The following is a 14,675-nucleotide window of genomic DNA, read 5'->3' as shown; positions in this document are numbered from 1 at the left end:
TGTAGCTGATACTTATATAGGGGACAAAACCAGAAATGCCAAAAGTCCAGCAACTGCTACTCTCAAACTGGCTGCTGGATAGCCAGGAATCCTAGACAAGCAGTTGCTTGTCTCTACTTCCCTTTGAAAATTCCACCTTTTCAGCAAATATATAAAGTTTTCTAATTCTGCTATGCATGATTTGCATGAGGAAAAAAAGAAGTATCCAGGAAAACCTGAACACATGGCAGCTCTGTGCAAAGAAAATATCATTGTCAGCACACTTAGTCCTGACTCCCAAACACCTTCAGAAGAATTTCCTTTTTTCCTTGTACTGACAGTAGCACGCTAGTAAAGCCCTCGGGACTTGCAGGGGAGGAAGAGCTAGATCAGGGCTAGCTGCACAGCAGTGCGTTTTTCAGCTTTGCCCTTTTTCAGAGCTTCCCAAGGAAATGGGTACGTGCAGGCACTGGCTCCGCACTGTGGAAAGGGCAGAGAGCTCAGAGTCACTTACCCAGTGCCTGCCAGGGGAGCTGCAGGGATAAACTAGTCTGGTCCTGCACCAGCTTGGCAGCAGTTTGCAGAGGAACACAGGCTTCCTGCAGGAGCAGAAAGGCACCACTCTTTACAAGATAACTTTAAATTGTCAAAATAGTTACAGAGTGGGGGTTCTACCAGACTTGGTTGTGTTCTTCAGCTGCATTTACCTTTCTACACTATTGAGTCCTTTGCCTGGGAGATGCTATAGAAACACAAGGCATTAATAGCATGGAGCATACAACAAAAGTTAAACAATGCAAACCACGTGCAATATAAGCAGGAAGAGAATTCTGTGCGTGCTCTCTGCAATTGCCTGGGCCTTAACATGCAGTAAATTGCAGCAAGTAAAGGCTGTGGAGTAGGGATCATAAACTTGAATTCCACTGCTCAGGGCAGAGATCTGAGCAACATTATAAAATATGAGAAGTGATGTTAGGAGCTTCTGTTTTGATGAGAGGGATTTCAGAATTGCTTTCCAAAGATCGGCTGCACAGCGTTTTCAGAATGCCAGGCACCATGATTGCTCTTCTCTTTTGTAAACCCCCTGATGCTTCTTGTGCGTTGGCACTGCACCTCGCTGGGGGAGACTTTGTTTCACAATGGGATATTTGGGCACTGCGGTAATGAGAACTAGGAAAAACTCGGAAGGACTTTCATGCTGAATCACAGCTTATCTACTGCACAGCAGAAGGGAGGATTCTAGATCTTTTCTTCTGCTTTTTACCTTTTGGAGGTTTATGACAAACATCTTCTAAAATGATCCTGGGGAAAGAAATGTCCATCCCCCCTTTATTTTCTGTCTTGACTACAGCAAACAGCTGGGAGATAATTCACCTGTAGGTGGTCAGTCAGGCTGGCTGGGCTGACTTCACATGCTGGAGGTGAGCTGGGACTGGCAGTGCCAACTAGATCCTTGGATACCATCCCAGAGTGCTGTGTGCTGCCCATATAGACTGGATTCTGCAGAGCAAGAGCTAAAACCTAAAAGATGGGCTTGCAGAGTTTCTGTAGTGGGTTTTTTGTGGGAAAGCTTGTCATTGTCCAGTCCTTATACACGGGACAGCTGTTGCAACCAGACTGTTCTGATGTGCAAAGTCTCTCTGATTCATTTTGGGAGACCTTGGGACTGCATGGGAGGTAAATATGAGAAGGGCTGCTCAGGCAAAGCCTTTGCGGTTGTACTTAAAAATGATTGTTAGATATCTTTAATGTGGAACAGATTTTCTCTTCTCCTTGTGTGGTTTGGTGGGGTTGGGAGAGCTTGTGGTGTAGAATTCTGCCTTGGATGAGCAGAAAGGACCTTGCAGGGCTTCACTTGAGGCTCGGGGTCCTGTAGGCCTGGACCTTCTTCCTACTCCAGCCCATTTCCACCTCACATCTGTTCAGCGATAGTGCCTGCAAGTCAGTCATGGACCACACTCTAACCTGAGAGTGGCTGATTTCCCATCCCGGAAGAAAGATACTCTTGGAGGGGAGAGCTGGAGGGCACAGAGGGCTGTAACAGTACTGTGGAGAACTACAGAGGAGTCCCCTGGAGAGAGGGAGGGCAGAAGGGACAGGGATAGCCAGGTGAGGTGCTGGCAGATGGCAGCTGCTGTGAGAAGTGCCCAGGTGCCTGGCCCTGAGCCTGGCCTTGGTGCCAGGTGCCTGTGGGCTCCAGAGAGGAGGGTGGCAGGAACTCCATTGGCTGTGCCAAAAGAGGCTGTGCTTGGCCTCTGCCTGTGCCTCTGGAGTGCTGGGCTTTCCCAGAGATGGACAAGGACCTTAACATGTATTTAAACACATGCCCATGGTGCCCTTGCCAAGGGAAAGGTGAGGAACATCAGCCTTGTGCCTTGTTTCATCCAAGACACAAATCATCAAAAAGGCAGGGGACTTCATTAGGGCTAGAAACCAGTGATTTAGGCAATTTTGGATTCCCGGGGGTAGTTGCTGACTTTTGAAGTGGATCCACCATAGGCTTAGAGGACTTCAAAGGAGCTGGCATGAGAAGGGAGGTCTCAGGAGCTCCTGTCCCCGTTGGCTGCTCTGTGAAGCTCTGGAACTGCTGTGCCCGGCCGTGTCTGTGCTCCGGGCATGGCACAGCTCCAGCCCTGGAGCTCCTCCTTGGCGGTCAAGCTGGGTCATCCTGCAGCTCCCCTGCATCCCAGTTGTTATTAATGGCACACCTGGTGCCAAGCAGGATCTTTTCCATTCTTAATCTGTGATTAATAAGGTTGTTAAAGTCATTCTCGGCTCTGCTGAAACCAAACAGAGTTTTATATGACATACTGGATAAAGGCTCTGTTTGAAGTAATCTTTAATCTTAGTTCTCGGATGAAATCATATGTAAACAGTCACATTTTATCAGCTTGGCTACAAAGTAATTTATTTGTTAGTCTAATTTTAGTAACTTGTAGGTAATTCAATGATGTTTTAAAGAGGCTATATAGGAGTGAGCAGATCTAATTTTCCACCAGTAGAACAAGTAAAGGAGTCCCCTATTCCTGCAAAAGGCCCTGCCTGTTATGGATAGCTGCATGAATTTTAGAAAAGCTATTCCAAATGTGTGAAAAAGCAGTGTGACTGCATGTGGGGCTTTGCAGGACCAAGGCCTGCCATTGTGTTTTTTTGGCAGAGCTGTTTGACATTGCAGTACATATTTGTAACTGCTCGTGTTGCATCTTTTTTTACTGTGTTGTGCAATTAGACTTTCAGGACAGAGCTGTAACTATTGAACATTGTGCTGGAAGTTACTGTGTCTCAGTGGATGAGATTTTCCTTAGAACTAGAGGAGGATGTAACTGTGTTATCGCTGTGACAATTTCATGGACATTCAAATATGGGGAGTGATCGTTGCAAATGTAATTGTTAGATCAGCCTTTACTATAGGCCTTTATTTTTCCTATTGGAAAAATTATTCTACGCTGGAAGTCTGAAAGATGTTCCCATGTGAAATCTGATGTGTAGGATGTGAAACATTTCCCTTTGCATGAAGGCATTTCAATGTGATTTCTGAGTGAACATGGATATGGTTTTATTGCTGCTTGGTGCTAACAGCTGAAGTAGGTTCCAGGAGAAAAGGGGCTGAAAGTTGATTGGCAGTGAGTGATCATAGAGAAAATTGAACTCTGGCCAGGAATATTTTACAGCACCTTGGATTTCTCTTCACTCCTTACAGCACTTGGGATTTCCAGATGATTTTGATGGGAGTAGGGGACTCTCAAAGTCTCCATTTCCTATTCCTGCTTCTAGCTAGATTTTATAGAGTCTAATTCCAAATGGCCTGACTGTGCCTGCCTTAACTGCTCTTTGAAAGACAAGCCTTACTGTGCCATGGGGGAATTTCACCCATAAGTGCCGAGCTTTTGTTTTTCTATTGGGAAATTCAGGTTGAAAAAATGCCAAAGAAAGCTTAAAATTTTCCCCTGCTTTTCTGCCCAGCCTCTTGCATGCTTGAGTATTGGTCATATCCAGATCAGTATGAACTCACACTGGTAACTGAAATTCCTCCTTAAGGGATCAAAGCTGTGCGATGTAGAGTAGGAATGCCTTTATTTGGGTAAAATTGATCTAGAAATTATAGCAGCTGGCTTGAGTTCTTGGCCATACACATCCCAGTGCTTTAGAGGCAATGTTTACAGGAAACATTCCCTCTTTTTTTGCAGTTCAGCTGGTTGAAGACATCTCATTATCTGCCTGGCTTGCATGTCTGCATTTGGTGAGGATTTGAGTTTAAAACTCTTTAAAGAATACTCTGAATTCATAACCTGCCAGGGCTCTCTCTTGGTTTATGTGATTGGGAAATCTGGATACCAGGGTAGGAAAGGCCAATATGAAGAGAATAATGTGACTCAATTGACTGTGAAATTCTTCTAGGAACAGGTGTAATTGTGATCGTAAACATTTGTGAGATATTTTACTACCAGCTTTAATCCCTGCAGAGTGGAATATTTAGGAGCAGGAGAATGAATGTGAAAGTAACTTCAAAGGCTGAGTTAAAAGATCATGAACACGAACCTTGGGTCTAACCAAGGAGCAGCTGAGCACTGAGGGGGCTGTGGTTCCCTTTGATCCATCATTCTCCTCCGGATCAGTTCATCTGGGACTCCAAGAGGCCCTAGTGAAGATCCTTAGGGTAATGGTCACCCCAGCCACTGTCCTTTCCAGCACAACCTTGCGTTTTCCCATTAGTCATGTTTTTTTAATGGGGTAACACCAACTGTGTAATGAATAGATCACAAAACCCAGGAGGGGAAAAAAAATCAAGATCAAAATTTTGCAGCTGTGGAACTGTCTGTTCTAGAGAAAGTGGTGCTGGGCTGGAGTGGCTCTTTGAGAGGGGACACTGAAAAAGCAGGTGAAAAAGGTCATATTTCCTCATGCCTTGTGGAGGTCACAAAGCTTTTATTCAGAGAATGCACAGGAAATGTAAAAGCAGGCAAGGGTCTGAGAACCGCCCAAGGAAGTTTGATATGGGTTGAAAGTTCTTCCTGTGCTTAGGGCCAGCATGAGGAGGAAAATGCTATTTGCATTCCTCGGGAGCTCAGGTTTGCACAGCTCCTTGCAAAGGCCTCTCTGACGGGTGAATTTTTCCCACTGCCATTAAGGAAACACCACTCAGGGGTGATTTCAAAGGGGCAAAATGAGAAGCTATAAAGACAAACATGTAGGAAGTGCTATAGAGTCATAAGGAAGCCACAATGGTAAATCAAAGCCTGAGGAGGAAGGATATGAAGGGGCACACAAGTATAAATCTCTCTAAACTCATCAAGGAGCTGGTGGGGCCTTTAGAGGGATGTGAATGGAGAGTCAGTAGTTAGAGCAGCTAAGGAGCTGAATGGATTCCTTGACTTGATAAGCAAGGGAGAGCAGCTAAAGGTCACATGCTCTATGGAGGACAGGGAAACACAGTGGTTTTCTATGTAGGGAGAGAGAGAAGGCATATTATTTAAAAGTTTTATGTGTGTAACCCAAGCAGACAGTTGGGAAATTAAAACTACTAAAATTGACAAGTCACCAATTTTAGATTAACTTCAACCTACAATAACTGAACTTGGTTTCTGTCCTTGGTGTTTGAGAGGTCCCTGGGAGAGCAGTGGTGTCTGAGGAAGGAGACAGAGAAAGCATTGTCTCCTTATTAAAAAAAAAAGAAATCAGGCAAGTTGTAAAAAAACTTGCCTAAAGCAGCTATTACTAAAGGGCAAGCAGAAAGCAATATTTGAGAGCCATTGAGTAGACAGTGAAGTAGCTCTCAATACCCAGGGCTTACTACCCAATACTTACATTTCTGAAATCTGTACTTTTAAAGGACTAAATGTACATTAAAACCAGCACCAGCTACTGGTTTGGTTTTGGAGAGAAAGATCTGGTTTTGGAGAGAGCTCTGAGGTGTTGCTGCAGTACAGACTGTCCCACAGAGCAATGCAGTGCCTGGGGCCACACAGTGCCCCAGAGCAACCTGCACACCAGCACCTTCCCGATTCCCCAATTCCAGTGAAAATGGCAAACACATTCCAGTCTTAATGTCGTGGGGTTTTAGACTGCCCTATGAATCTAGCCTACAGTGTTTTGCATCCACTCTGTGCTACTTGTGGCCAGCTGGAGCAGTGGCAGATGAGAAACTTGGTCACGCTGGTGCTTCCAGCTGCCCTGATCTCTTGGGACTGATGGTTCCACCACGCTGAGACACAGGATGCAGCAGGATGCAGCTCTGTGCTCAGACATTGTCATTATGGCCAGAACTATTGCACCAGGGATTTGATTGAATGACAGGGTCTGAGCTTCTGCCGGCCCCCTTTCTCCCACATCCAGTGTCAACAGTGAGATCTCAACCTGTAGATGCTGTGCTGACAGCAGAGGACCTTTGTCAGGTTATTTCAGCTAAGCCATGGTTTTTCAACTTTATTTATCATTTATGGAGCTCTAAACAGTTGACACTGCAGATTTGAACTCTTTTACAGCAAACCTAAGCCTATTTACTATCTCCTTGCTCATGTAAATTCTTAGGAGCTTTTCCCAGACCTACAGAAAGAGTCCGTGTGCCCAAAGGGACCATGGTTTAATGAAGTTACTGCTGCTCAGAGCCTTTTTCATTAGCTCTGTGAAGATGGAGAGAAGCAAAGGGAGAAGGATGCAGTACCACAAGCTCTTCTCACCTTCCAGAAACTAGGAATACTCTTTATTTAGAGGAGAATTTCAATAGAGTTACGAAGACTCATGTCCCACTAAAGAACAGAGGCACAAGGCTCCTCTTGTGAGGTGTCAAGTTACCCGGGAGACAGACTGAGCAACTGAGAAATGTTGCAAGTTTTTGGAAAAGAGATTTATATATAAATGTGTTACGGGAAAAAATACCTCTGGTCATACACATGGTAATTATTCTGTCTTACTTTGTTTGCTGTCTTTCTTTCTTTATTGTTTTCAAAGATTTAAAGGAATTTAATTAAAAAGTAAGTTTAACTACCCTCTTCTTTCCAGATAACAAACACTAAAATAAAATGAAGTGAAATACTGGAGAGCCTGCTTTATACCCCTTTTAAAACTGAATACAAAAGCCAAATGAGATCATAGAGTTTATTGGGCAAGCTGTTTCCAGAAAAGATGAAGAAGCGCTCCTGCCACTGTATAAGGAACAGCTGAACTTTCATCTGAAAAGCCATGGTCAGTTCTCATCATCCATCTTTGGGAAGGATAAATCCAAAGTGGAATTTAGAAGGTGACTGGGACAATAAGTGGTGCTTGCAAGGAAAAGCCAAAGGAGTGTGGGTCATTCAGTGTAGGAGAGCTGCAGTGAGGGCACTGCTTTCTGTAGCTGCTGCAGAGGAAGGATATTATATAAAAGAAAGGAAATCTTTGGTAGACAGAATGATTATAAACTGTCATGCAGTACATTTAAGATGGAAACAAGGAGGGCTCTGGGTCTTGGAACAGTGGGTTCTGCAAGACCTTGGATTGGGGCAGCCGTGCCAGGTCCCATTTTGTAACCTGTACACAATAGGGATTGAATGTGGATTTGTGAAAGTGGGGTCTGGCTGCAGTCATCATCTCCAGTCCTATATGCTCCCAGAATACCATTAATGTCTTCTATCAGCCTGGTATTCCATAGGCAACTGTCTAGCTGTGATCTTTCAGAGAGCTGAAAGTAGCTTTTATCCTCTGATGGAGTTCTCTCTTAGAGCTGGCTTGATGGTGGATCTGGGAGCTGTGACAAAAATGCCAGCAGCAACAGGTTACAGATCCATTGTCTCCACTGGAGGTGGCAGCCTGGCTTTTCTCTTGGTGGCTGTTGTGGCAGTGACCGCGTCTGCATCTCTCTCCAGGGAGTGCTGCCATGTCTTTTGCTGGCAGTAGCTGTCTCTGGAAGCTCTCCCATCACTGTGGGGACACTTCCAGCTCCTGGTGGCTGCAGATCATTCCACTGAGTACCAGTTCCAGGGAGAGTCTGGAAGTGGGGATGCAGGAGGAGAATGGATGTGTAGGGCTGTTTTTGTCCTGCACCAGAACTGAGAGCCATCCAGAGTGTCGAGCAGGCCTGGACTCTGCTGGTCCCTCCTGGGGAAGGAGACAGGAGCAGAGCCCGGGTGTCAGATGTCTGCCTTAGCCTCTGACCAGCGAGAAAGTCTCCATCTAAATCAACAAGAGCTCTCCAGACTTTGAACCATGGTGGGTGGGTATTTTTAGAAGCCAATCAATCAGTGGCGACTGTTCAAGTTCAGACAAGTCAAACACAGCCTGCAAAGTTACACAGAAGCGCTGTGTGTCATGGAAGGTTGGTGAGCCTGCTTGTTCGACAAGCTGTGCCAAATCCATGAGCTACCAGAGGCCAGCTCTTTTTAGAGAGATAGCTGTAAGAAGTGTAAACAGATTGTGGATTGTAAAACACACTTTTTAAATTGAAACAATAAATTGCAGACTGGGCTTCTAGGGAAACCTTCTTTCAAGGTGCTAGAATTCTTTTCCAAACCTGAACACACCCCTAGGTTGAGGGGGTTTTTTGTCTTGGCTTTATTTGCAGATGAGGAAGTTTAGGCACAGTAGCATGAGCTGGAGTTCACTAATACCGAACACAAGGAAGGATCCTCCAAGGAGTTTGCAGGGTCCTCTAGATGCTATTCTAGTGTGTGGGGATGAAATAAAATAATAATAATGAATCATCTCCATGAAAAATGCTGGTGCAGCCTGGACTCAGACTGAACCTCTGAAACCAGAGACCAACAAGTCAGCACCCAGATTAGAAAATGCTGTTGTTGTGATTTCCAAACTCTCAGTTTATCCAGTTTGAAAATGGGCCTGGTGTTTTCTGTTGTCAGTAACCACAGAGAAAAGAACCTGTGGCTCTTCTGTCTGCTTCTATACTGCTTCTTGTCCTTCCCTCCATCACTGCAAGGCACTGGCTCCAGAGCTCCACACTGGAGTCCTCGCACAGCTGCACAAAATGTAGTGCACGATCTGATTCTCAAGCTGGGCTGAACCCATGTGTTCAATGCCCGCTGAAGTTATGCTGATGCATTGGAAATATATTTTTAGGAAGGTTTCTCTATAATTATTACATTATAGCTACTGTTGGGTTGCTCAGAGTACAGTAAACAATTTGCTATGCTTGTTAGAGGCCATGAATACAGAAAAACACTCCTCCCTGTGAGGTCTGCTGTTAAATAATAACTTGCCATTTCATGGTATAGGGGAGTGAATGCCCTCAAAGGGACATGCTGACATTGTCCAAGCCAGTGATCCAGTTCCTGTCATTTACACCACTTTCTCAAAGCTGCCCCTGGACAGGAACAATGGATGTGCTGAGGGGCAGCGCTGCAGCTCCAACATCTTGCACCTGTATCCTCTCACTGCTGCCTCTGTTGCCCATTTTGCAGCAGCACTCAGGTACCCCCTTCCCCTGGAATTTGGGCCTCGGGATGAAAGGCAGGTGAGTGAGGAAATCTGTGAATGTAACAACTGTGCAGCTTCCAGCTCCCATAGGAGTGGCAAGAGAAGGTGTTCAGGCACACTGAGATGATTAAGGAGTAATTTCCTGATCAGCAGGTCTAATGAGAAGCTTTCACCCATGTGGCATCTCCACTGTCTGCTGTGGAGAGAGCACTCACCGCTGCCTTTTCCTTGGGGAATACTAATGGTGTCTGTACCCTCCAGCTGTCATCTCCAGTCACCTCCAGGAGGTTCAGAGCTTTGAGAGGTCCTCTCCTCTGTTGTGTTGAAACTGTCTGATGCTGTTCAAGAACTACAGACACACACACACACACACACAGAGTGAATACATGTAAAGCTTTGTTTCCTTAGGAATTCTAGGCTTCACAACAATCACCTTGCCATTTTCCCAAATGTAACATGCAGTTGTGGTTTTCATGGTGCAGAAGAAATGTGGGGACACAGCTATGGCTCAGATCAGTTAATAAAATGGGCAAATTAAAGATCTCAAGGCCAGAGCTGAAACCAGGAAATCTGACTGAGCTGCAAAAGCTGGGCTCAAGCAGTGAGCACCAGCCAGGGCAGGTGACATGAATCACTCTGATGAATCTCAGTACCTCCCTGTGGTGGGGGTCTGCTCCTTATTATATGGTCACAATAAAACAATGGAAAAACATGGCAAGTGTAAGAACTCAGTCTGGAAGCAGCTCAGCAGGGATGTGTGGAGAGGAAGAACAATTTAGGTGCACTTTAATGATGGTTTATGTAGATTGGAGGGAGATATGGCTGAGGATGGACACCAGTTGCCTCTGGGGAGATTGCACTGAAGCAAAACTCTGGCAGAAGCTCCAGTTTTGGGAGCTCAGCGCTTTCAAATTGTCATCTTGCATCAGAGTGAAATATCTGCCCCCACTTGTGACCTCAGCAGCCACCCTGGTACTGAGGGAAGGAGCCAAACTTGGATACAGATCTGACACTTCCCAGATGAATGGTGACCACTGGGCCCTCCACCATAACACTCTCCATATTTAGGGAGAAGATGATGATTGCAGGAGGGAATGGCAGTCTCCATACTCAGCCCTCCTGCTGTTTTTGGTTTGCATTGCAAACTCCATGTTGTTTTAATGTAGTTCCTTGTATTTAATGCGTTTTTATTGCTTTCTCTAATAACACTGACCGAGCACTAAGAGCCAAATTAAACAAGCTGTGCCAATAAGCCAAACATTTAACTTCAAGAAGCAAAGAGGATGCCTCTTACCCCTACTCAAGCTTAGACATGTAAATGAAGGACCTCGCTGCTCACCGGGGACAAGGAAGCAAATGGCTGCTGTGGTGCAGGGCAGAGCTGGGCAATGTCCCTGCCCTGGGCTACCTCCCTGCACGTGCTGATCTTTATCACCCTGGGTCTTGAGGTGGGAGCCAGACAAGCTAAAAGCTGGTTGTTCTCAAGATAGTAAAGTAGCTTCTGCTCTCATGGGCTTTATCAAGCTGGATCTTGTGTTCCTGTGGCTGTAAGCACCTCTAAACCACCCTGACTTCAGTGGGAGCTGAAGTTCATGTTCAGCATCACTGAAAGCCTTTCCGTGCAACTAAAAACCAACCCCAAACCTCCTCCCCTGGCGCTGATCTGTGGTGTGATGTTGATGTAAGTGTACTGGAGTTTCAGCAGCTGGGCAGCTGGCATTTTCATAGGACTTTTTTCTAATTCTCCCTGTCTTTTGCATAATGTTCCTGAAGGCTTTTTCACTGTTTGCTTTTCCCCAACGTGTCCCAGCCTTCATCTCTGTCCTCTTGGCGCTGCTTCCTGTCATTCTCTGTGACCTCCCTTGTTCCATCTTTCTTCTCTTCTCTGGTTTCCTCCCTTTCATTTTAGTCCTTTTTTGTTCACACTGGCTCAGCCCACCCTCCCAAAGGGGAAGCGTATCTGTTTCATTCCCTGTCTCCATTTTCCTCCCAGCCCCACAGCTGTTCCTTCTCTTTCCAATTCCTTCAGGCCTCTCTTCTGCTCCCAGCATCATCCACTGCCTTCTCTTTTTCCTCTCCCTGTCCAGCCCCTTTCTTCCATCACTGGAGGTCAACAACAGAGAAAACAGAACATGAACCAGCAGGGGGATGTTACAGCCAAGAATGATGTGCCTGCGACATGCCAAGTATTGTCTCACCAACGTTAGTCCAGACTGCTTTCATCTGGCTGGGCGAGCTGAGCCCACCAGCTCAAGCACTGACACAGTTTTTTTGATGTTTCATGCCACACAATCTGTTACTACACCTGAGAAATTCCAGCCTTTTGCTCTGCACAGGTTGAAGGCCAAAAGCTCTGCATCAGGGATGAGGTGGAATGTACGCATCATTTCCGACTTTCTTTTCCCCGCCAAGTGCTGCACTTTCCCAGCTAAGCACCAGCATCTGTAGCTGCTGATGTCTGTGCCTTGGCCCATGTAATTATGTGTTTTTGAGTTCTGCTCAATCACAAGCAATCACAGAGCTGCAATCTCAGCTGGGACAGAAAATGATCTAACAAGTTGGCTCATGTGCGATTACAGAAGATACATTCTGCCACAAATTTGTTCTGCCACTGCTTTGTGCTCCTAAGTGGAAGGCCCTGGGGGAACAGATGAACACAAGGGTGGCTGGTCTGTGACTCAGGTCTAGGGTCTGTTGGGTGGGGTGAATTAAACCTACAGCTTTGAGGTGCAAAGAGCTTTTCACTCTGGAGGGAATTGGGCTGCACTGTGTGTATCTGCCTCAGAAAAAATCTGACCTGCCTCAGGCATCTCTTTATGGATTTAGGGAATGATCAAATCTGGAAGGGGAATCTGATCTATCAGCAGGTAAGCCAAAACCTAACACAGCCCACAGCAACCCACTGTGCAGCCCAGAAAGTGCATGGAGACCCCACAGCTGCTGTTTCACTTCCTCCATGGCTGTGGTTGCATCCTCTGCCCCTTCCCCCTTGCCTCTCCCTGTAATCCCTGACTCAGGCTTTGCCTTCTGCAGCAACAAAGAAAATGTCATCAAAAACCTCCTTACACTGGTGCAGCGGGAGGCTGCGATAGCTGCAGTCACGGCTGGGGAATGAGCGGAGATCTCTGTGCCATTATTGTTCTCTGCTCCAAGCTGGAAACAACCGAGAGAAGGACTCACAGTCTGTCCTTCTGGAACGATCCCCCAAGGACCTGAGCGAACCTTCCGTGTTGCAGGGTGTGCACAAAAGTCAGGAATGGCAATTTTTTTGTGGGAAAATAATGACAGAATCATCCACCTGAATTTAGAGTAACTATCCAGCTCTTTCACAGTGATTGCTCAGCAGTGACCAACATTTCAACTGTGTTTAAAAGAACAAGTAAAGAAATACAGGAGGGGAATATGAGAATTTCCAGGGCCAGTGCAGAGTGTGCTGAAAGACAAGACAATGCAGTGATTGCCCCCCTGGTCAGACCCTCATGGGGACAATTAAACAACTTCTTAGAGGGCTCTTCTTGTCAGGCTTTGGGACAGTCAGAGGATGTTTCCTCTGGGGGCAGTGATCTGCTCTCACAGGTAGGTTCCTCTCCAAACCTGATTCAGAGCAGTCTGGTACCTCAGTGCGTAGCAAATGCCACAGGTGATGACTTTGAAATGCCCATCAGCAATTTTAGGGGTGAGCACATACAGAAGTGAGATGAAGGAAAAGTCAGAAAACACTTTTTGCTTGCCTTACTCCGTGCTAATGGAGATGATAAAATTAAAAAGTTATGCTATGCAAACTGTCCATTTCTGATCATACCATAATGTCCTCCTGCCAAGCTCCATGGCCCATGAAAATGCCCACTCTGCTCATAGTATTTAATTGTTTTAGCTTTTGGTAAATCATCTGTTGAACATCAACAGCCTGTTGAACATTTTAAAGCATTTCTTGCTAATGGATTTTCACAATGTAGTTTAAAGGATGTTGTTATCAATAAATGTAACTGCACTGAATAGTAATTTGATAAAGATGAAAGAGGCATTTATAGATTCCACTTCCCTTTCAGCTGTTGCTAGGAATTTTCACTCCTTCAAAATATATTGAATTTAATCTTGATTTCTTTTTGTTAAAACCAGGCTATTATATTCTGATTCTATAAAGAGAATATGGGTAGGGTTGAACCAGTTGTGAAGTCCCTTGTGAAGTCCCCAGTTCTTCTCAGCAAATCAGAGAGGTTTCCTTGCTGTGAGAGAAAACAAAACTGGCCCAGGTATCCCATCCAGCATTAGTGGAAAAGTGTAAAGGCAGTTTGGGATTGGGGGAGGGGTTTTTTGCAAGATGATGAATCCATCTTAATATTGATGGAAACATGAAAAGGAAATAATTTCTCCATGCTCAATAGCCAGTTTTTGCTAATGGCCTGCTCTCCATTACGCTTTCATTGCAATGACTGAAGTGCTTCGTTGTGTATAAATTAATTAGGGACTTGCATCTCAGTACTGAACAGTGAGTGATTGGCTCCAGTGAAACAGGAAATGTGGAATGTGGAAATGTGTCTAAAGGCTGGTATCTGCCAAAAAAATGGCTCTGTAAACACTTGTGGCACACAATAATGGGAAGTACTGTGAGTTATGTTGCGAGTGCGTAATAAAATTATCATAGGGCTAAACAAGGGCAATTTTGAGGAGGAGTGTTTGCAGAAAAAATGGGAAATGTTCTTTTCTGAGAAGAAAGCTTTGCTTCATTAAGTTTTGATCCACGCAGAGACTGATGTCTTCAGCACAGGAGACAGGTATTAATCACAGAAAAGAATTTGTTTGCACAACCAGCAGAAAGCCAGTTCTCTTACGAAATAATAAGAAAATGACTTTCTTTTTCTGAATTGAGCTTCCAGTTAAAGATGCATTATATCCAGATGCAGAACCAGAAAGAGCAAAGGTAGCATGAAGCTGGAGGGGGCTGAGACAGGGACTTTGCTCCTGCCTTTCTCAGTTGCTGGCAATGTGACATTGTACAGCTCCTTCTTTTTTCTATGGCTCTTCCATACCTCCCACCCTCTGTGTATTTCCTTTGTTAGCTCTTTTTGAGAGCAGAGAATTTCTCATACCCTGTGTTAGTGCCGTGTGTAACTGCTCCAGATGCTATGGTGATATCATCGAGACTAATAGCTCATCTGCCACCCAGCTCATTCCCTCAGCTCATTCTTTTGCCAGGCTGCACATCCTTGTGAATAGGCAGCTAAGAGATTGCTCTATAAAGCAGTAATATGGATCTGCCTCTTATAAATCAGGGCTAAGTTCAATGAAAT

The 14,675-nt window shown here is 45.3% G+C and overlaps 1 long non-coding RNA gene across 1 annotated transcript in view; it reads left to right on the top strand.

The window, feature by feature from the left end:
- The window catches only part of LOC108447892, a 35,865-nt gene that overhangs the window by 4,401 nt on the left and 16,789 nt on the right, over positions 1-14,675 (top strand). The gene's annotated exons all lie outside the window — the stretch shown is intronic.

Source organism: Corvus brachyrhynchos, unplaced genomic scaffold (genome assembly GCF_000691975.1).
Source record: "Corvus brachyrhynchos isolate BGI_N302 unplaced genomic scaffold, ASM69197v1 scaffold407, whole genome shotgun sequence".
NCBI lineage: Eukaryota > Metazoa > Chordata > Aves > Passeriformes > Corvidae > Corvus > Corvus brachyrhynchos.
This window is presented reverse-complemented; position numbering and strand designations above follow the sequence as displayed.